At 38.1% G+C, this 24,531-nt stretch overlaps 1 long non-coding RNA gene across 3 annotated transcripts in view; it reads right to left on the minus strand.

Annotated features, from left to right (window-relative positions):
• LOC147578196 (uncharacterized) overlaps window positions 1–24,531 on the minus strand; it is a 270,306-nt gene that overhangs the window by 179,241 nt on the left and 66,534 nt on the right. For all 3 annotated transcript variants that reach the window (XR_015254915.1, XR_015254916.1, XR_015254917.1), the window contains exon 3: window positions 8,339–8,419. This is a non-coding gene — a long non-coding RNA (uncharacterized LOC147578196). The remainder of the gene's footprint in view (window positions 1–8,338; window positions 8,420–24,531) is intronic.

Here is a 24,531-nt window from a genome sequence, read left to right on the forward strand (position 1 = left end):
GTGACAGTGGTGGTGGTGGTGGTAGTGGTGGTGGTGATGACAGTGATGGTGTTGGTGGTAGTGGTGGTGGTGGTAGTGGTGACAGTGACAGTGGTGGTTGTGGTGGTGGTGGCGATAATGGTGACAGTGGTGGTGGTGGTGATGGTTTGTTGGTTTGCTGTGGGCCTGGAAGATGGTATTGGCCAGACTGGGAAGGGGTGCCCATAACCTCTGTACATACCCCATTGACTAGAAATCAGCCACATGCCACAACCAGCAATCTCTATAAATGTTTATTTGTTTGAAGAGGCTTGGGAGAAAGGAAGAAGATCACAAGTTTATTTTAAAAACACTGAGTTTAAGATTAGTTTATATGTTTAAATGGAATTTCCCGTGTAGAAATAGAGTTTGAGAGAATCTCAATGGGGTTTGGAGAACCCTGAAGCTGTCAAGTAAATGAGAACACCAAGCTTTGAAACAAATAAGATTGCCCAAAAAAGATATTACAGTAGTCATAATATGTAATATTTTCATAGATAAAATAGCACTGAGAGAATCCCTACCTATTAATTTAAAAGTTTGTAAACATAAAATGGGGATTGAGTCCCCAAATTGCTAAGTAAACACTTAGAATTACTATTCCAGAAACTATACTAAAGAAGTATACGTGATCATTTACAATACCACATTTCACTTTTCAAATGTCTTTTTTCCCCTGTACCAATAAAAGTATTTGCTATACAATTAAAGACCAAGTAGCAAAGGAGACGTTGTCTACTTAGGAACTGGAAACAGTTATTGATGTTGCCTGGCAACTAACCGATAATCTATTTAAGATTATTCTGTTGCATTTGATTCATTTTCCTGATATATTTCAGGCCATATACTAACTATGTAAATGAAGATTTAAAGCAAGCAACCATCACATGGGTGGCTCAGTAAGTTAAGCATCTGACTTGTGATTACAGCTTGGGTCATAATCTCACAGTTTCATGGGTTCTAACCACAGGTTGGGGTCTATGCTGATGGCGCGGAGCCTACTTGGGATTCTCTCTCTTTCTCCCCTCTCACTTTCTCTCTCCTTCTCTCTCTGCCTTTCCCCAATCTCACTGTCTCTGTCTCTCTCAAAATAAATAACTTAACTTTTGACACAAAAACAGACACTCAGATCAATGGAACAGAACAGAGAACCCAGAAATGGACCCACAAACGTATGGCCAACTAATCTTGGATAAAGCAGGAAAGAACATCCAATGGAATAAAGACGGTCTCTTCAGCAAGTGGTGCTGGGAAAACTGAACAGCGGCATGCAGAAGAATGAACCTGGACCATTTTCTTACACCATACACAAAAATAAACTCAAAGTGGATGAAAGACCTCAATGTAAGACAGGAAGCCATCAAAATCCTTGAGGAGAAAGCAGGCAAAAAACTCTTTGATCTTGGCCACAGCAACTTCTTACTCAATACGTCTCTGGACGCAAGGGAAACAAAAGCAAAAATGAACTACTTGGACTTCATCAAAATAAAAAGCTTCTGCACAGCAAAGGAAACAATTAGCAAAACTGAAAGGCAACTGAAAGAATGGGAGAAGATATTTGCAAATGACATATCAGATAAAGGGTTAGTATCCAAAATCTAAAAAGAACTTATCAAACCCAAACACCCAAAAAACAAACAATCCAGTGAAAAAATGGGCAAAAGACATGAATAGACACTTCTCCAAAGGAGATATCCAGATGGTCAACGGACATGAAAAAAATGCTCAACATCACTCATCATCAGGGAAATACAAATCAAAACCATCATGAGATACCACCTTACACCTGTCAGGATGGCTAACATTAACAACCCAGGCAACAACAGATGTTGGTGAGGATGCGGAGAAAGAAGATCTCTTTTGCGCTGCTGGTGGGAAAACAAGCTGTTGCAGCCACTCTGGAAAACAGTAGGGAGGTTCGTCAAAAAATTAAAAATAGAGCTACCCTATGACCCAGCAATTGCCCTACTAGGTATTTATCCAAGGGATACAGGTGTGCTGTTTCAAAGGGACACATGCACCCCAATGTTTATAGCAGCACTATCAACAATAGCCAAAGTATGGAAAGATCCCAAATGTCTATCAATGGATGAATGGATAAAGAAGATGTGGTACATATATACAATGGAGTATTACTCAGCAATCAAAAAAGAATGAAATCTTGCCATTTGCAACAACATGGATGAAACTAGAGGTTATTATGCTAAAAGAAATTAGCCAGTCAGAGAAAGACAAATATCATATGACTTCACTTATATGAGGACTTTAAGACCCAGAACAGATGAACATAAGGGAAGGGAAGCAAAAAGAATATAAAAACAGGGAGGGGACAAAACATAAGAGACTCTTAAATATGGAGAACAAATACAGGGTTACTGGAGGGGTGGTGGGAGGGGGATGGGCTAAATGGGTAGGGGGCATTAGGGAATCTACTCCTGAAATCATTGTTGCACTATATGTTAACTAAGTTGGATGTAAATTAAAAAAAAAGAATTAAAAAATTAAAAATTAAAAAATTAAAAAATAAATAAATAAACTTCAAAAGAAAATAAAGCAAGCAAGAAAACAAACAAAAACAAACCTCACAATCTTTTTTTTTTAAATATATGAAATTTATTGTCAAATTGGTTTCCATACAACACCCAGTGCTCATCCCAAAAGGTGCCCTCCTCAATACCCATCACCCACCCTCCCCTCCTTCCCACCCCCCATCAACCCTCAGTTTGTTCTCAGTTTTTAAGAGTCTCTTATGCTTTGGCTCTCTCCCACTCTAACCTCTTTTTTTTTTTTTCCTTCCCCTCCCCCATGGGTTTCTGTTAAGTTTCTCAGGATCCACATAAGAGTGAAAACATATGGTATCTGTCTTTCTCTGTATGGCTTATTTCACTTAGCATCACACTCTCCAGTTCCATCCACGTTGCTACAAAAGGCCATATTTCATTCTTTCTCATTGCCACGTAGTATTCCATTGTGTATATAAACCACAATTTCTTTATCCATTCATCAGTTGATGGACATTTAGGCTCTTTCCATAATTTGGCTATTGTTGAGAGTGCTGCTATAAACATTGGGGTACAAGTGCCCCTATGCATCAGTACTCCTGTGTCCCTTGGGTAAATTCCTAGCAGCGCTATTGCTGGGTCATAGGGTAGGTCTATTTTTAATTTTCTGAGGAACCTCCACACTGCTTTCCAGAGCGGCTGCACCAATTTGCATTCCCACCAACAGTGCAAGAGGGTTCCCGTTTCTCCACATCCTCTCCAGCATCTATAGTCTCCTGATTTGTTCATTTTGGCCACTCTGACTGGTATGAGGTGATATCTGAGTGTGGTTTTGATTTGTATTTCCCTGATGAGGAGCGATGTTGAGCATCTTTTCATGTGCCTGTTGGCCATCCGGATGTCTTCTTTAGAGAAGTGTCTATTCATGTTTTCTGCCCATTTCTTCACTGGGTTATTTGCTTTTCGGGTGTGGAGTTTGGTGAGCTCTTTATAGATTTTGGATACTAGCCCTTTGTCCGATATGTCATTTGCAAATATCTTTTCCCATTCCGTTGGTTGCCTTTTAGTTTTGTTGGTTGTTTCCTTTGCTGTGCAGAAGCTTTTTATCTTCATAAGGTCCCAGTAATTCACTTTTGCTTTTAATTCCCTTGCCTTTGGGGACCAAACCTCACAATCTTAATGGACATAATGCTCAACCCAGCAAAATCATACAATTCCTCTAGAATAAATTCCTTCAGGAACAGCAAGTGTAGTAAAAGGAGCAATAAACTTAGATTCTTTTTCCTAGTTCTGTAAATATCTCCTTGACTAATTTGGGGAAACCCTCTTTCCTTGGGGAGTGCCTCAGCTTTTCCATCTGTAAAGTGATGCAAGTTTGAACTAGATTAGATTCAGTTTATGAGACATTATTGGTGTTTATTGTCAGATTCTGTGCCAACTATAGGGGGTAGAAAAATGGTTATGACACAATCCATGTACCAAGCTGTTCACCAGTAGTTCTCCCATCTTTCCTGGGCACATGGAAGACTAAACAGCCCAGTTCTGCTATCTAGAACCCTATGATTTGTGATGGCCAGTGAAATATGAACAGCACAGACCAGGATGAGTCAGGATGCCCCTATTAAATTTCTAATCTTTCTCTTCCGCCGTGGAAGTCAGAGAAAAATCCCTTTTGCTGAGAAGGTAGAGCCTGAAATTTGAAGTTGCCTGGATCTCTGAATCCCTGAATGGAATGGCAGACAGCCGTCCTTGAGAGCTGCCCTGATCTGCCTCAGACTCTTGCATGAGTGAGATGTAAACTTTTGTTCTGATAATCGTCTGAGTTACCCACAACAGAGCCTACTGTTTCCTCACAAAGGAGACTAGTTATAAGGCAGGCAGGATACAACTATGTACCATGGCATAAATAAAGTGCCCTTGACAGGGAAAGGGAAGAGGAATTAGTTATTTCTAAAGAAGTCGGGGAATATTCAGAAAGTAAAGATGAGTGTGGCAGTCTGAATGAAGCAACTAGAAATTTAACATTGAGATGGCAGTCAAGCATAGGCCCTTAGGGAAAATTTAAGAATTAGATAAAGGCAAGGTAATAGAGAAAACTGAGAAGACAGAGGGGAAAAGAGAAAACCAAAAGGAAATGGTGAACTCAAACCCAGAAAGGAGAACATTCCAAGTCAGAAACGGTTTATAAAGTTGTTTCCTGGGAGATCATGAGATGTCATCTGAGAAGAGGCCATTTGATTTGAAATTATGGAAGTCTTGAAGACAATCTAGATTATAGTCATTTGAGAGATGAAAAGGAGGTAAAATATGCTTATGATAAAATATTAGAATAGCATTTATCACAGTTGGGAAATACTTGCTGCACAAAATGCTCCCCCAAAATGCGGAGAGGTTTAAGGTCAAATACATTTTGGACATGCTACATACTTTATACCTACAAGGACATTTCTTAAAGATCTATTCAGAATTTTCTCATGAGAAAATGGGGGGGGGGGGTGTGCGGGGATGGTATCATTTACTTACAAACTGGTAACACCAAAGCAAGAAAGCAAAAATAGCATCCTAAAAGAAGTCCACAAGTGTTGATCAATAATATTTAGCTTCTACTGTCACTAACTTTTGTGTCAGTAAGCAAAATAAAATACATGACTAAGGAACAATTTGGATAAAATTTTAATTGAGTATGTTCTGAAAATAAAAGAACCAATAAAATATGTGTCACTTCTGATGTAACACATTTGTAGAGAAGTCAGATTGGCAGCCTGATCACAATGATGAGATGTCTGATTTTGACCAATTTTCTGTTTTTTCTTAACATAATTTATTGTCAAATTGGCTAACATACAGTGTGTAAAGTGTGCTCTTGGTTTGGGGCATAGATTCCTGTGGTTCATAGCTTACATACAACACCCAGTACTCATCCCAACAAGTGCCCTCCTCAATGTGATTTTGGCCAATTTTCACAAGTTCCCTTCCTCTGATCTGTAAAACAGAAATAAGAATAATATCTACTCCAGGAGGTTTTGGGGGGAGTCAAAATAAAACATGGAAAGCACTTAGAATATTGCTTGGCACATAGAGAATGCTCAATAAATATTAACGATTATTATTACCATTACTATGGAACTTTTCATATCTCCAGCATTAAGCTGACATTTGGCAGAACTCAAAACCTGGGCTCCCTGATGAAGTGATGTTAGCAACTCTGGAAAGCATTAAGGCATAATTTACACACTAATAATCAAGAGTTGACAGAGAAACGATTATGTTTGGTTACTTCGATTTCATGTAGAGAAATCTGTACTTGAAAATGAACTGCCAATAGCCAGGATTCTTGCAGGAGAACAATACTTGTGGGATTTGCTTATTGTCCACGTGATTGCATGAAAATGGAATAATTTAATGCATATTCCTATCTGGGCTTCACACTTAAACACACACATGTTCCTAGCTGAGTGCATAACAAGTCTGTGCTTTTCTATCACCACCCTAATCATTGGATTAAATCATTCCTCAAGGAATCTGTTTTCTGAAAGGATACTAGATAAAAATGTTTAGCCATTTTTATAATTAAAGGCAATTCTTTAAACCTTAACATGAATTAAAAACTCGAACATAAAGTCTGCTCTGAGGAAAATGCGATTATGTATGTTGCTACTGCCAAAGAATTCCCTCCCCGAGAACTTACACCCTGTGATTGTGTGGGCTGTGAACATCGTGAGAGCTTTCCTCTCAAACCTCCCAGACTGAGCATTGCCTCCCACACAGCTTTTTTTTAAAACAACATAGGATTTTTAACTCATTTTTGCCTTTAATGCCAGACTTATTCTGAGGTGATTTATGGAATCCAGCATTAAGCACAGAAAAAGTTGTTGAAGTCACCTCTCCCCCATGTTGCAGTAAAAATAAATAGCTGAAGCTATCTGCAAAACAATGGTCCTAGGTTGTGTAGATTTAAAACTCATGCTCTGAGAGCAGCACTGAATTCCCCTTAGAATGCCTTTGGAGATGGGTTTTTTATATCAGCCATCTGGGCTTTTTATATCTGCCAACCTCAGAAGGCATTTTACACATTCCCTGTCTGTCCAGAGAGAGGTCCCTGAAAGCCCATAATAATTGCGCTATGGTGAGAAGAGTAACCCAATGGTTCCTGGTTGCTATCTTCCACCTCTACTGAGACCATACAGACTCTTCTTTCCCTCTTCTGGCACCATCAAAGCCAAAAGGAAGGCAACCTGTTCACCTACATTTCAATAATTCTACCACAGGTCTCTGCTTTCCAAGGTGGAGAGAAGTGTTTTAGGAGAAAGGGGTGTCACTCCAGTGTCCTGTTGTTATTATGTGAGCTTTCGAAATTTCATCACATTCCCTTCAATCAGCCCCACCAGAAATAGTCAACTGGCTGACTTTGAAGTTACAAAACCCTTTTAATATAAAGAATAGAGTAAGATCTGTCATGTGCACTTGACTCTTTCCACCACCAGCTTCACCTGGCCAATTCCTATTTATTCTTCAAGTCTTACGTGTAACGTATGCAGGGACACTTTCTGTCAACCCTCTCCCCCCACACACACCAGTCTATAATAGGTCCCTCTATACAGTGTTCTTAGAATTAGAAATTTTCTTCATTGCATTTAACACAACTCTAAGTATGGGATGATCTGTAATTGTGTTTTAGTGTTTTTCTCCCCCACTGGACTGTTTGCCCACCCATGGTTACTGTTGAATGAGTGTTGATCAAATGGATCATTGAGGGTAGTGTCTTTCATTAAAGAAGCAAGGCTGATGAGATTATGGCTGTGCTTAGATTTCAGTTGTCAAACAGAGGCATGATGAGGGAGAAATCGGGATGAGCCACTGCATCACTTTGGCATTTAGAAAAGCATTTAATCTAACTATAATTCATTTCTGGAGCCGGGCCCTTTAAATTTTAAATGAAGCAAATAAACACACAGATATCATCATATCCTTGGGAATACTATTTCTCCCCTGTTATTGTTTTCTATAACTGACCCAAAACATTAAAATGCAGTGCCTGCTTTTGTAGCCAAACACACAGGATCCAAAGTACCATTACAAAATAGCCCATTGAGGAGAATAAAAATTTACTACCATCTTCTATTTGTTTCCCTGATCAATTGCCTCTAATGGCTACTCTGTGCTATTCCCCTGCCTTCTCTGCTGTTGATGTCTTTCCGGCTGCCTCGTTTTCTACTTGGTGTCCTCTCTGTACTTCACATACTTTATCGTAGGCACACTCTCCACTGGTGGATTTTCCACTGTGTGGAAATCAGAGCACATCATTAACCCCAGACTGACCTCCTGCTCCTGACATTTACAGAACTGCCCAGAAGTGCCCCTCTCCCCTTACAGCTGGTCTGTGCTCAGAAAATGCAAGCAATTATAATACTGTCCTGAGGTAAAAACATAATTAGGAAATCAAATCACTGGAGGCAAAAATATCCAGAATAATGCTTTCCAAAGCCAAACATAAGTGATTTATTAAAAATTATCTGTTCTCATTTGTTAGGCCGTTTTCCAGAATTCAAAATCTCATTTAACACTTCTATCCTTACCTATGATGGCACATAAAAGGTTATTTGAAATGTTGTTTATAATTATGAATTCTTGTGGTCTTACAGAAATCAAAATACCAAGAACAAATATATGCAAGGATAACAAAGCAGTTGCAAGCAAATGTTTTTTCCTCTAAATAGATTCTCAAAATTTCTTCTTACTGAATAAAATCAACGATGTAAGTGGGTTCTGCTAGAAAATATTAACAGGCCTACAAGCAAATTGATTCAATAAATACTTACCAGGTGCCTGGCATGTATCTGACACTGATGAAATACAAAACTAAGCCAATCTGTAACTTCTTTATTCCTCAGTATCTTCATCTGCAAAAGGATAATAATAATAGCACCTAAATCAAATATTTGTTGTATTGCATGAGTTAATGCATGTGAAGGACTCGGGGAGGGCCTGGCATCTAGTAAAGGCTCAAGAATGACAGTTATAGTTATTTTTATATTATTGTTTTAATAGTAATTATAATTGTAATTAATTGTTTTAATTACTAATTTTTTTTAAATTTTTTTTTTAACGTTTATTTATTTTTGGGACAGAGAGAGACAGAGCATGAACGGGGGAGGGGCAGAGAGAGAGGGAGACACAGAATCGGAAGCAGGCTCCAGGCTCTGAGCCATCAGCCCAGAGCCTGACGCAGGGCTCGAACTCACGGACCACGAGATCGTGACCTGAGCTGAAGTCGGACGCTTAACCGACTGAGCCACCCAGGCGCCCCAATGTAATTACTAATTATTGTAATAATGAAGAAGACTCAGCCTAATGGCAAGACTTAAATGTAAGCATATAAATACGGACTTCCTGTGGTTGTTTTGGAAGTTTCTAGTGTTTTTTCAAACCTCATTTGCCTCTACAATATCACTACATGAGTAACAAGTCTGGTACAGATCTGACCGAGCATTGGACATCTCAGAGACTTTAAACGAAACCAGTAAACTAAGATCTTGCCTGACCTCTTCTTCCCCTTCACTCATTTCCAGAGAAAGCTTGGAAATACTTCTTTCTGGAGAAGGCCCAAGTTTCCAGCTCAGTCTATCCTGGATCACTTTTTGACTACCTTAAAGTGAGCCTGATTATCAGGTTAAACTCTGAACATAATTTGTTTATCTGTTCCTTTTATTTATTTTTTTATTTTTTATTTTTTTGGCGGGGAGAGAAGTGTAATCTATAAAATGGGGATAATTATAAAACTAACAAGCATTTCCATAATCCTTTGAACCAGACACCCTTGCAAGCACTTTCCATGTATTGTTGTTTAATTCTCACAATAACAGTTATTATCCCCAATTTACTGATGAGGAAGTTGAGGCACAGAGACATTAAGCAATTCACCCAAAGTCACACAGTTAACCAGGATTTGAAGCCAGTCAATGCTCTTAAGTACAACAATATACTGGTGCTTATACTACTCTATTCCCACCTACATAATAAATTTTGCATTAGCCAAAACTTCTAGTGTTTTAAGGCCAGAAGCCTTAGGAGCTCCTGAGTGGAAAAAAAAAAAAAAAAAGCATTTGTTTTGTCCTATTCAACGAAGTTTAACTGTGCAGTTCCTACAACTAAGGTTACCATACATCTAACTTACCCAGGACAGTCCCAGTTTGCACCTGTTGTCCTGGTGACAATTATAAACAGCACTCCCTTTCACTTTCAATGGCATCTTTCTGAATAATTTAAATTATATGTCTGGTCTCTAACTTAATATGTCTGAAAATGGGAAATGAATCTGTGTGTATATGTGTGTCTATGTTTCCCTTCAGATTTTGAATTATTTTGCTTTTTTTTATTTTGCTTTTGTTTTGTTTTTTGAGAGAGAAAGTGTGAGCATGAGAAGAAGAGAGGCAGAGGGAGAGGGGAAGAGAGAATCTCCATACCCAGTGGAGAACCCAACACGGGGCTAGATCTCACCACTGTGAGATCATGACCTGACCCAAAATCAAGAGTCAGATGTTTAACCAACCGAGCCACCCAGGAGCCCCTTGAATTCTTTACATTTAAAAGGCTTTTTTAACATTTTTTTGAACTTTTTTTCATGAATTTGTCTCACACAGATTTCTTCATTTAAAACTAAAGCATCCATCTTCGTTGTCCCCTGGCAAGAGGGGTAGGGGGTATGAGGAGAAATGGGCCTTTCCACCCATGACACAAAGTGTTGACGATATGTCTAATTAGAACTCAGTTACTTTCCTATTTTTCTGTTTAGTTCATGAATTGTTGTTGAAGTTACTTTTATAAAAGTATTTGAATGCATCCTTTACCAAACACTATTAATCACTTTCAATTTGTCTCAATCTCCACATTGACGTATTCACTCATCTGATTATTAAGTAAGAGAAAAGCATCCTCTTCTGATGCATGAAATTTTCAGGGGTGGCTTCAAAGTTTTCATGCATTTTGGGGGTATATATAAAGTAACAAGTAATGGGTTTTATTTCCCCCAGTGAATTTTCATTGCTTCTTGTTCTGGTTTAGTAGTCCTTGATGCTGCTTTGTTTTATGACTTCCTCTCATCCTCTCTTAATCCAAAAATAAATAAATAATATTCACAATTATACCTCTTTTATATGACTTCTGGGTATCTACCCGCCACTTCTCATTGTTTTAAAAACAGAGTGAGTCTCCTGTTACAGATTAGAAGGAGATATCTGACTAGAACGCCCTTCTTGTCTTCTCCCTCTGGTAAAATCTTACCTATCCTTCCAAGCCCAAATTAAATATCTTCTCTTCTGTGAACCCTCTAGCCAGAATTAATTGCTACCCCCTCTGTGATACTGCAGTTTTGTTCATTCTGTATTATGATTTTATACTCATCTGTCACCTCCATCAGTTGCAAGCTTACTCAGAGCAAGGACTATATCTTACTTGTTTTTATATCTCTCCGTTGGCCTTAACACAAGGTCCGGAATATATATATTAAAAAATGCTTGATAATGAATAATACTTTATAGCACACAAAATTATCTCACATATATTATCTCATCTTAGGTCTATAGCAATATTATGTAGTATAAGATTATGAATCTGCACTTCATAGATGAAGAAACTGAGATCGATAAAGGATATGGAGAGAGGCTGTAAACCAGTCTATATGTTTCTAACTAATTAGATTTATACAAATTATACATGACCTAGTTTTCCAGGGCTTCAAAATCAATAACTTCCATTTAAGAACTATTTGATTTGACAACTTTTTCTAGTGTCCAGAGAAGACTTCTGAATTTTTTTTTCTGTTTTGAGTTTATAGTAACAGAGTTATCAGATTTGCTATAAAGTTCACCATGGCAGCTTCACTTGACACAAACTATAAGGACACACTATATACACAAGTCAAGAAAGACAGGTCTTGAAATTATATTCCCAAGTAGATTTCCATGAATTTTAGAATGGCCTCCAGAATTGACTGGCTTCCACAGAGCAGACCTTGGCCAATGTTCATGATTCCAGCCTACCAAGAAAATTTCCATGCAACAACAGACCACAGACAGCTAAGGCAACATGGGTAAGACTGCTCTCAGACCACTGAAAAGTTGTCTAAGCTCCCTTTGCAGTGGTCCCATCCTTTTCCTCTTAAATCACTCACTTACTTTTCTCTCTAAGGAGGTGGGGATGCAAGAAAAGACATTGACATAAATTTACACTTGACTCCTGAACAAGAAATAATGTGAGCTTACCAAATTTTCTGAATTTAATTACTAAATTTACTAAATATATATAACATTATACATATTAGATATGTATTAGGTACATATCATTAGATATAAAGATAGTATATATATTTCCTTCTCCATTCATTACTAAAATCATTTTTAGTCCAGAAACACAAAATAAATTAAGTATATAAGCAAAGGGAACAGAATCAGCAAGTTGAGCCTAAGCTACAGTGTACCATGGTCAGACTGAAATAAGACAAGTCAGGAGTGTTTGTTCTTTTAGCCAGTATTTACTGAGCACCTGCTATGTACCAGGCATGGTGCTACATGTTAGAGAGTTAGTATGAGATGAAATTGACATGGTTCCTGACTTCAAGAGCATCTACTCTCACAGGAAAGCAGACTTTGAACACTTACCTGCAGTAAAGTCTAAGTGCTACTATTCAAAATGTCCACAGAAGCCTGAGGAAGTGATATTTAAGCTCAGACTAGTGGATAGATATGTTACTTAGATAAGGGAGGGTCAGGAAGATAGGGAAATGAGAATGTGCTTTTCAGGTAGAGAAAGATAAGGACACTAATGAGAGCCTACTGCCACATATTCTCTCTGATTAAGAAACACTAAATCTGGCTGTTTGAGTAACCACAAGAAATTAAGAATATAGGGAGAGAGTCAAAGCTCGAAGGGGTAGATAGAATATAAATCCTGGAGTACCTTAAGTCATGTTAAGGAGTTAGGACTTTAGAACATTCAAAACAATGGTATACCAGTGAAGTGAGAGGAGTACTGACATGATAGACCATTCATTGAGTGCTGGATGAAAAAAGGATTGGAGGAGGCAAGATTGGTGGTAAGGAAACCATCAGGGAGCTATTACCAAGTCCCAGTGTAATAGATTGCAAAAATGGCTATGAAATATTCCTCTCCCTCTATCCACAACCTTTGGCAGTGTCTTGCCACAGTGAGTCAGGGGCTCTGGATGACATTAACAAATACAGCTCAAGGGCCTGAAAAATACTTGTACATCGGGGCTTCTTCTCTTTTACTGCACTTAGAATACTGAGACCACCATGTGGATGAGCTAGCCTGTTGAAGAATGAAAGGCCACATGTGGAAAAGAATCCAGCACCCTGGTCAAAAGCCATACAGCCATGACCTGACAGCCAGTCCATCACCAGATATGTAAGTAAGGCCATGGTAGGTCATTAAGCCACAAGCGATCTCAGCAGATCACAGACACAAGAGTAAGCCCAGCAGAGCTTAGCCAAACTTGTCCAGACCTAAAAAACTACCCAGCTGGCACACATAATTGTGAGTAAAGTAAAATGATTTCTATTTTAAGTCACTATGTTATGGGAAATTTTATATTGTGCAGCAAACACTAACTGATACACTTGGCAAGAGATGATTCTGGCCTGAACTAGAAGGTTAGTGGTGAGGACCAGCAGAAGATCATTGAATCAGGAGATATTTGGGTGTTTTGATCAAAATAACTCCATTATGTATGGCTTGGACCAATAGGTAGATAGTGGGTCCTACTAGCTGAACTAGAGGACAGTAAAGGAGAAAAAAAATATAGGGAGGAAGATGGCAAGTACAGTTGAGAATGTGTAGAACTTCAGGTGATTCCAACAGGCCAACAGATAGATGGTTGGAGAACACTCAAGAGAGATCCAGGCTGCAGATACAGATTTAAGATTTGTCGGTATAGAGATTCTGGTATAGAAGTCATGATAAACTTTCCTAAGCAGAATGAGGAGAGTGAGAAGCCTAAGGAGCTCTGGTAATTACTATGTCATTTTGGACAAGTTACTCAACATTTCTGAGCATGTTTTACTACCTGTAAAATGATGTAATGTTAACCAACTTATTGAGCTATAATAAAGATTATATAAAATTTATTTGGTTTCAATCATCTGACACACAGTAAGGAATTAAAAACTGCTGATTACCATCCCCATCACTTACAACTAAACTGCACACAATGTATTCGAGTCAGTTTTGCTCCCTGCTTTTAGTTCTTGAATATTTGAGGATTAGTGGTGAGTTTCAATCATGGGCAATAAGAATACTAAATCCTCCACTCTTCTTTTGAAATCTTTAACAATGTTTCTTAAGTTACATGCATCAGAATTACCTGTGATTATTAAATATGCAAATTCCTTAGCTCCACCCTTGACCTTCTGAACCAGAAAGTCTAGAGGATGCAAACAGGATCCTACATTTTTAATAAGCTCCCAAAGTGATTCTATACACACACTCCAAAGGTTCACAACCCAACCCTTCCCTGTGGCCCTTAATTAATAATTAAAAGACAAGCAGAACTGGCTGAAGTTTATTTGATATCCTATGAAATTTACACACAAATGGCTACTTGCTTTTTTTTAATATGAAATTTATTGTCAAATTGGTTTCCATAAACACCCAGTGCTCATCCCAACAGGTGCCCTCCTCAATGCCCATCACCCACCTTCCCCTCCCTCCCAAACCCATCAACCCTCAGTTTATTCTCAATTTTTAAGAGTCTCTTATGGTTTGCCTCCCTCCCTCTCTAATCGTCTCCCACAACTCTACCCCCGCTACTACCACCATCACAGGTAAAACTCTGCAAATACTCCCCCTGCCTGTGAGTTTGAGTGGTCTTTCTTGAAATGGAAATCCTTGGCTTCTTCCTGAACCCTTTTGTTGTATTTCTGAAGTAAAGTCTGACCCATCCCACCATCCCAAAGCATCCCTTTCAGAGCAGCATACTTGATCTCCTATTGAAGTTCCAACTCATCACTCAGGCAGCTCTGCATGGTTTAATACGCAGTTACATACATTACATGGTTTTAGACTCATGAAATCGGTTGCTGACTAAGAATAAATATTGTCTCACAGCTGTTAGAAAGGTTCAAATACTTTAAACTGAATGCAGGAAGAAAATAGGTCCAATCTGTTCTGTTCTGCAAAATGTCAATAGAGACTGTTAAGCAGGCACGTCTGATACTTTTCTTTTTGCACAAATTACAGGGTAGAATAGAAACCAGGATAGCATGAATAGAAAGTCATATTTCAGGAGAATAAAAGCGGTGGCAAATCAATGAGCTGAACCTGCATAGGTAGCTACTTGTCATGAGTGTCTGAAGCTAAGTCCATCTGAAGAGAGGAGGAAGCACTTCAAGACAGAGGTCTCTAATCACAGGGCACTGTTCTAGGCACATGTTTTGCTTTTTTTTTTTAATATGAAATTTATTGTCAAATTGGTTTCCATACAACATCCAGTGCTCATCCCAACAGTCTAGGCACATGTTTCTATGAACTTGCTCGTTCATAACACTTGGAATCAAAAATGCAGGGCCCAAAAATAAACTGTATTCGTCTTTCTGAGAGCAATTTGCCTATTTCTTAGCAGCTGCAGCAGAAGGGAGAAGATAAGCTAGGGAGCCACACACATGTTCTAAAATAGCATTAAAGGCCTATGATTAAAATACCTTTAAATCTGTTCAATAACACATTCCAGCTCAAAGCGTTTCTCCTTCCCAGCTCTCTCTCTGTCTCAACCCCCGCCTGCAGAGAGCCTGTGTAATTGCCGAATCACTGATGTTTGAAACAAAGAAAAGATAATCCTTCTCTGAATAAAATCATTAAGAGAGTGAAGAAAGCCCAATCTCCGTGCTCCTATCATGAGATTGGGTTTTAATATTTCTGCTGGTACATTGTGAAATACTTATTTTTAAATAATACGTTAGCAGCAGGCTGTTGATTTATTCCCGTTTGAATATTCAGCCCCCACACACCCATGTTAAAGCACATCCTGTGTCCTTAACATACTTCAGCCCAAATAATAATCACAGATGGAGTGTGGTGCTCACCCCAAGAGCACTGTGCACCACTCTGTTTCTACCTTCATGTGTAGAAAATCTTTGGTCTTAATTTTTTTTTTATTCTAGAAGAAATCAATGTATATGCATATTGTTCTCAATCAGAAGAGGGTGCTCCTCAAAATGAAAAGATAGCACGTGTCTCCCTATGCCTGTGGTCTGCTTTGATTCCACAAGTGCTAAACGTCATGGTCACTGATGGTAAGTCCCGGTGTGCACAATTGCTGGTAGGAGTTGACACTAGGCAACTCAAGGAATCTATTGAGAGCCACAGTTTCAATCTCAAGAGAACTTTGATAGGTCAGGTGAGGAAAGGGGGATTGCTTATGTCACTCCTTTTTTTTTAAATTTTTTTTAACGTTTATTTATTTTTGAGACAGAGAGAGACAGAGCATGAATGGGGGAGGCTCAGAGAGAGAGGGAGACATAGAATCCGAAACAGGCTCCAGGCTCTGAGCGGAAAGCACAGAGCCCGACGCAGGGCCCGAACTCACGGATCGCGAGATCATGACCTGACCTGAAGTCGGCCGCTTAACCGACTGAGCCACCCAGGCGCCCCGTATGTCACTTCTTCCTTTGATAATTTCCTTTTCCTTCATGCCTAACTTGATCTAATTGAAATGAAGTTTTCAGGAGTTTCTGATGGCTAGGGATGTCAAAATCTGAGGATTAAAGAGGAAAAATTATTCTCTAATCACTGTAAATTAAATTAAACTCATTCCAATATAATTCAATTAACCCTTTCTCTGATCAAGACACTACTCAATGAATGTTTCAAATACAATATATTCTACAAGCTTTTTTCATTAAGGCTTACTAATAATTGCTTTACAATGAAGAAAAAAAATATTAACCCCATTTTAAATACTATAGGAATTCTGAGGCTCAGAAACTTTAAGTAAACTTACATAAAATCAAGATGCTAGTAACACAAAATAATTCTGAAACCACTATTCTTATTACTGTAAAGGTGTGTTGGAGGAAAGACTAGTTCTAGGGCAATGTCTTAGTCCGTTTGGCAGCTATAACAAAATGCCATAGACTAGCTGGCTTACAAATGACAGAAATTTATTTCTCACAATTCTGGAAATTGGGAAATCCAAGATAAAGGTGTCAGCAGATTCGGTGTCTGGTGAGAACCCAGTTTCTGGTTCATTTCTGGTTGGTAGCCATGACCTCACATGGAGGGAAGATGAGGGATCTTGTCTCTTTTTTTATATAGGCACTAATGTCATTCACTTGGGATCTGCTCTCATAACCTAATTATCTCCTAAAGTCTCCACCTCTTAATGCCTTAATACCTTGCGGGGTTGAGGTTTTAACATATGGATTTTGGGAGGACATAAACATTCAGTCCATTACAGGCAAGATGTATAGATTAAATGAGATACTTGATGCTATAGCTAGAGGTGAAGGTTCACTGGATTCTCAAGTAGCAGGTATACCTAGAAATAACCTAAGTAGAAAAAAAAATTGCTAAGCCTTCAAATAACCTCTATCTCTATATTCAACTAGAAGTTGAAACTGTACCAATTCTTGAGGATCCAAATTGTAATGATTTTAGTGCAAAATTGTATGTCATTTCTAGATTTTACAGATATTACAGTAAATGTAGCTGAACATACAGCTGGAGGTTTGTACTGCAAATTTGAGCAGTATTGTGGAGGTATCCAAGTACCTACCACGCCCTTCCCCCCCACCCTACCCTGTGAGGAAAGCAATAGCAGGTAATGTCTTCTATTAAAGTTGTCATGTTTTTACCATGTGACCTTGCTATACTGGTCATAACTCAACCAGGATGCCCACAGCTAGAATTCACAGATGCCCTTTTCTCAGTGGATGACAAAATACATCACAAGAATTGCTATTGGGTCCTGGAATAGTTGTTGAATCTTGGGAAATGTTCCAATTTTCCATAAAGCTAACTAAATTGTAAAATTTGGAAAGCAGTTTTCTATGCTTCCTCATTTCTCCATGAATTCTCAAACTAAATCCCAACTACCTGAAGAAGATAATTCACCAGAGCCTAACTAGCAATATTCATCAATATTACCATAGTTTTTAGCCACAAATAGGGAGAACTATTTTACTTGCACTTAAAGTCATTGCAGACACACACTAACCATCAAAAAAATGCAAAATTAAAACCACAACAAAGTATCATCTTATACCTGTCAGAATGGCTATTATCAAAAAGACAAGTTTTGGTGAGAATGTGCAAAAAAGAGAACCCTCTTGATGGATTGGGAATGTAAATTGGGCAGCCACCATAGAAAACAACATAGAGGGTCCTCAAAAATTAAAAATAGAGCTACCATACAATCTAGCAATTCCACTGAATGTTTATCCAAAAAAATGAACACCAATCAAAAAGATACATGTACCCATATGTTCATTGCAGCATTATTTACAATAGCCAGGATATAAAAGCAATCTAAATGGGGTGCCAGGGTGGCTCAGTTGGTTAAACTTCCAACTTCAGCTCAGGTAATCATCTCAAGGCTTGTGCGTTCGAGCCCCACGTTGGGCTCGGTGCTGAGAGCTCAGAGCCTGGAGACTGGTCAGATTCTCTCTCTCTCTCTCTCTCTGTCTCTGTCTCTCTCTCCCTCCCTCCCTCCCTCCCCTGCTCACGCTCTGTCTCTCTCTCTCTCCTTCAAAAGTAAACATTAAAAAGAATTTTTTTTAAATAAGTAAATAAATAAAAGCAACCTAAGTGTCCCGCAATAAATGGACATCCATCAGTAGATGAATGGATAAAGATGTGGTATATATATAATAGGACTATTACTCTGTCATCAAAAGAATGAAATCTTGCCATTCGTGACAACATGGATGAACCCAGAGAGAATTACACTAAGTGAAATAAATCAAATAGAGAAAGACAAATATCATATGATTCTACTTACATGTGGAATCTAAAAAACAAAACAAATAAACAAAATAGAAACAGACTCATAAATACAGAGAACAAACTGGTGGTTACCAGAAGAAAAGGGAGTGGAATGATGAGCTAAAAAGATAAAGGGGATTAAGCAGGACGAACTTCTAGTTATAAAATACATAAGTCAAGGGGATATAAAGTGCAGCATAAGGAATATAGTAAATAGCATTGTAATAACTTTGTATGGTGACGGATGGTAACTAGACTTATCCAGGTGATCTTTTTGTAATGTGTGTAAATGTTGAATCACTGTGTTGTACACCTGAAAGAAATATAATGTTGTATGTCAATTATACTTTAATAAAACAAAACAAAAAAGAGTTTCTTGAATTCTCTAATAAAAAAATAACAAAGAAAGAAATCCAGCTAGCCTTGACCAAAACAAACAAGCAAACAAACAAAAAACCCTCCTTAAAAATAGCTTAGCAACTTTATATTCTCTATAAATCTATCATAAATGATCAATAAAATAAAATTTTCCATAACATAGTAAAGTCCTTAGAACACATGGGCTTTTAATTTGCTCACTGTGTGACCTATAATAAATCAACTTATATTTAATTTTGTTTCTGTTTCCAGACATGTTACCTTGGACAAGTTACTTTGCCTGACCTGTCTGATCCCAAATTTCTCACCTTTTAAATGGGCATAAAATTAAAAATAAATAGTAAATAACTGGGCATAAAATTGGTTCTTATTTCATAGAATTATTGTGGAATAAAAAGAGACAATACCTACCAAGCATTAGATACAATTCTTAGAACATAGTTAATTTTTTTTTCTTTCCTTTTGTTCTTCTTAGTCTCCAGTCCTGGCTACTTAACAAGTATAACCACTGCAATGACAAATATATTTCACTGAAGTTTGCAGTCTAAGACATAATAAAAAGGTCCCCTTTCCCTGAATTCTTCAATACTCAGCCCCGCCTGAGGTCTCCACATTTCTAGAGTTGCAGGCCCTCACATGAGGAAAGGTGTGTATGTAAAGGCACAGTCTTAAAGAAAGTTCCTTCCCAATTCCCCCCACAGGGGCAGGGGCTTATCTACTCAAGAGTTGAGGCAAGAAGAAGCAAGGTTATGGTCTTCCCACAACGTGTACAAAATGTCCTAACAATAAATAAAAACCCAGATGCTCTTGGCTGCCATTTCCACCCAAGGGACATGGTCAGACATAGCTAATAAAACTCTGGCTGACAGGCTGTCAGAGGATCATTTATTTTCATTCTGTGCACATAAAAGAAAGCACTTTTGAACCTATGAAACATGCCAATATGCACATTAAAATACATTCTTCCCCATTAGAAGTTTGACTTTCAAAGCAACGTAAAGGTCGTGTATCAAAATTAAGCAGGTGCAAAGAATCTCAAGACATCAACAATTCAATGTTAGAAACTTGAAATGGTTCAATGAAATGAAATATCCATATTTTATTCACCAGGTGAAAAATATTTTTGACTCATCACAGAAAAGGGATGACTGACAAGCTAACAAGTTAAGCCTGAGACTTCAAGAAGCAACTCAAATTACATTGAATTATAAGTGATATGAAATAAAAAGCCACAAGTGCTAGAAAGCAGATGGAGGGGGGGAAATTTAGCCAATTCCTCAATGCGATAGAAACATCTTCCTGGTGATGCTTAAATAAGGTGCAGAGTAAGAAAATCTGTACAGACTTCTGAGTTAGAAATTGGGCAAATTTTCTTTGGCCTGTTAAAATCTGATAGGGTGATTTAAAATTAGTAATCTAATACCAAAGGAAATGAAAGATACTTCTCCACACACTCTTCCTCCCTAAAAATAAAAGTCCATTAGACCTTTTTGTTTACTGCCAAGGAGATAATTAAACATTTTTTGTTCTGTTAAAGGCCAAAAATGTTGATAGGCTATGGTGGAATATAGAACTACTTTGAAGAAATAGTTCAATAGTTGGAAGCCATTATGGCCTTTATGTTAAAAGATCTAGTCTACTGATCTCATTCAAATACCTATAAAAGCCAGGTCAGTAATAATATAACAATAAGTAATAAGCAATGATAAATAAAGTAATAACACCTACAAAGTACTTATTATGTACTAGTGATGGTTCTAAGTGCAACACATACACTTATGAGATAGGTGTCTTTTATTTATGTTCAATTTAAAGATGAAAACCTGAAATGTAGAAAGGTTACATGATTTGACCAAGCCACATAGTTAGTGAGTGGTGGAGCTTAGATTCAAACTCGAACAATCTTGTTCTAAAGGTTGTGCACTTAAACCAAAAATATAAGAGAAGGAACAGGGAAAGAATGAGAACACAGATGTTCAGTTTTATTGTTGGGAACAAAAAGGCAGGATGGAGACTTTAGCTAATTGGAGAACAAACCTATCTGTGAGTCAAATTCAATCCTTGTCTCGCTGGTTTGCAGACTTAGGCCTGAAGAAGATAAGAAGATAAGGACTACATTGCCCAGAGTAGGACACGGTGGAAGCTATAGCCTTGAGCATTGATCAGGGTAGTCTTTCAAAGCCTCATAGTAGCTTGATTCCTAGAGACTGGGCAGTTGGATGAAGGTGGGGTTCTGTGGAGTGTCATACACTGGCTTACTTGTTCATAACACCTTAAAAAGGACAGGATCTGAGTCATTGACAGCTACTTGAGTTCTGATGGAAATGGAGCAGGCAAATAGAGCCATGGCCAAAGTTCCTGGAACACTTAGCTCTTGAGAAGAGATGCTACCTGCAGAGCCAGACACTTTCAAAAATATCTTATGGAATCAGAAAAAAAGCAATAGCAATCTGTGATAGATCAGAGAGCCAGGGATTGCTCTCATTTTTCCTGGACTGTGCAAATCACAAGGTTTGGAATAGCCCAAGAGATAGGGCAGGACCTGAAAAAAATGAGTGATATTAGAATTAATCCTTGGAAAACGAGAGCAAGAAAAAGTTCCAGGAGGGCAAGACCTGTCTGCCTTCTTTTCCAAGACTATCCCCAGAATTGAGCACATGTCTGGCATATGCAGAATAAATAAACCAGATTTTCATTGTATCCAGAAAAAAAAAAAAAGGCTCCATGGTATTTCTTCCATCTCAGGTTTTGGAGCAACTCTTACTCTATTCATTGTTGATTTATAGATTGTTTTTAAGCTGAAAGGGACTTCCACAATTATTCTTATATTTTATAGATGATGAAACTATGACCCAAGAACCCAGCCAATTAGTGGGAGAGCTAGGACTAAGGACTCATCCAATCCTTCCTCACTCTAACAATATATCCACTTACTTATCTTCCAAAAATTCTTATAGTCTCAAAATAAAACTTCTGTTAAGAATAAAACATTTCAGACAATTACTATCTTTTGCATTATAGGTTTTGCACTCAGTCATGCTATTGTGCTCATGCAAAAGTAATTTCTGCTTCATATAGATGGCCTTTGTGGCCTCACCACCAACTTTCACACACCCCATTTACTTCTATCCAGAACACGTCCTACTTGGAGCTCAACCTCTCCTCTCCACAGAGACTTTCTTAACAATTCCTTTATTGAAATTTACCCATTTACAACTGGGAGCCACTATTTGGCAATGGGCCCTTCCCACATTCAAAGAGGCAATTAGGGTCATTCACACTAAATTGGGTCAAGTGAAACATCTTCTCTATAATAGATAATTCATCCAGTCACTTTTATTTGCCTCTGAATCATTAAAGCAGACATTTCGAAGTGCAAGTCTCTTACCAATAATTTCTAGTGAGTCAGTGTTTTGTATATTTTTAACTCAAGTTGGAATAGCTAATCTTTCTTTTCTTTATTACCCTCTTAGGGTTTTGTCCTATTCTTACTCAGAGGTATGAGAAATAATCCTTCCCCAGTTAGTTTTGAAGAAAACCACTGGAGATGAGAAGGAAGCCACAGAATGCTAAACAGGCTAAAGCCACAGGATGCCAAACACAAGATTACAGTTAGAAGGGATGTCAACATCATTGAGACATACGGTATCCCTCATTTTTTCTACACACTCCCAACAATAAATATCTGGCATCCATCCACAGACAAAAGTGCCTTTGAGGGAGCTGTGGGATCCAGCACAATACACCAAGGGGCTCGGAAGGAATCTCACCCATCCAGGCATCAGGCAATAGGCAGACAGACTTTGGTCCCATGTGTGGACCCTCAGTAGCAAGGAACTTGCTCTAGTCTCTCTTGGCCCACAGTCTGGGAGCTCCAGAGAAAAATGACTTTTAGACAATTACTCATGGATGAGAGAGCATTTCTGGAAGTCCAGATTTCCAGAGAAGTTCCAGCACTTTGTCAGAGCAAAAAAACACAAGTTTGGATGCATTGGAGTGGGTAAGAAAAACAATTTTACCTTACCTGTGTCACCTATGTCCCAAGTTGGTATGGCTTAGGGCCAAGAAATATCTTCATCAGCCTGTCATTTATCTTGCAATGGAAAAGGAGAGTATGTAAGTGAGAATCCAACTTCCCCAGCAATGTGGGAAGCTATAAAAGGAGCTCATTTCTCTCTTGCCCCATCCTCAGAACTAAATCAGGTGCTCCATAACCAGGGAGCAGAAAGAGTCTGGTAGATGAGAATATCAAAGTAACTTCAGCTATCACTTAGAGTAAAAATGGGGAGCTACTGGCAGGTTCTGAGCACAGTAATGGCATAAATGCTAAGAAGAAACAAAGAGCAGGCAAGAGAACAAGAATAGAGGACAGTTAAGAAGCTACTGAAATAATCTCCAGGTAATAGCTATAAACAGCTGTTTATAATGACAGTGGTGGAGATGGTAAGAAATGGTAGATTCTGGGTATTCTTTGGAGGTAATTCCAAGAGGTAATGCTGAATGATTATATGTGGAATATAAGAGAAGACAATTTCAAAAAACCAACTCCAAGTCTTTGGGATGCAGCAACTGCAATGATGAATAAATCATTGATCAAGGTCAAGAAAACTAGGGAAGAAGCTTTGAGGCAAAGATCAGGTGCTCAGCTTTGCATATGTTACATTTAAAATGATTATTAGATTTTATAAATTGAAAACTCAAGTAGGTAGTTAGAAATATGAGCCTAGATTTAGAGCAAATGTCCAGGATACAGTTCTATATCATTTATTCATCAGTACACAGATTGTGCTTAAAACCATGAGATTCGAGAAGACCACGAATGCCTAGAGACAGGAACTTCACATGTAAGGTCTAGGGCACTTCTATGTGAAGGGTTTGGGAAGATGAGGAAAAACTAGCAAAAGAAACTGAGATCAGGGAAAAACCAAAAGAGTATAGCATCCTGTAGGTCAAGAGAAAAAGGAGCTTCCAGAAGGAGAGAGTAATCAATGGTATCAATGTTATAGATACATTAATAAGATGAATGCTATGAAGTTACCATTGATTATAGAAACCTAAAAATCATTGATAGAGTTTGAGTAGAATGATGGAGAAAAAAATCTAATTGAATTGGACTCAAGAGACAGTGGGAGGAGAGTAATTGAGGATATAAAATACAGAGTATTATTTCAAAGACTTTTTCCCTAAGGGAAAAAAGAGAAAATAGTCAGTAGTTTGAGACTGAAGGGGGTTAGGAGAACGGTTTTTATAATCTAAAAAACTAACTATGTGTATATTGGTAAAGGCATTGGACTGCACTTATATGGAAATTACAATTTTCCTTGAAAATTGCAGGCTAATTTTTATCTCATTCCTCTTGAATAGCTATGTTTAAAACTGGCATGTATTTTGTTAACAAGAAGACAAAGTTGTAGAATCAAACAATTCAACTTGGGGATACAGAGTAGTGTTAATAATTCTAATTGGATCCAATCCTCAATTAGATATTTCCTTCAATATTTTGAGTGTGAAAAATTCTTATCGATGCCCTTCATTATTACAGATTCCTGAGTATTTTTAACTTTTAGTACTAGAGTGGATGTAAACACCATACCACATAAAACTGGGAAGACAAGCATGGGATGAAAGGTTAATACATCTA

Source organism: Puma concolor, chromosome C1 (assembly GCF_028749965.1).
Source record: "Puma concolor isolate L17-30 chromosome C1, mPumCon1.1.hap2, whole genome shotgun sequence".
In the NCBI taxonomy this organism is placed as follows: domain Eukaryota; kingdom Metazoa; phylum Chordata; class Mammalia; order Carnivora; family Felidae; genus Puma; species Puma concolor.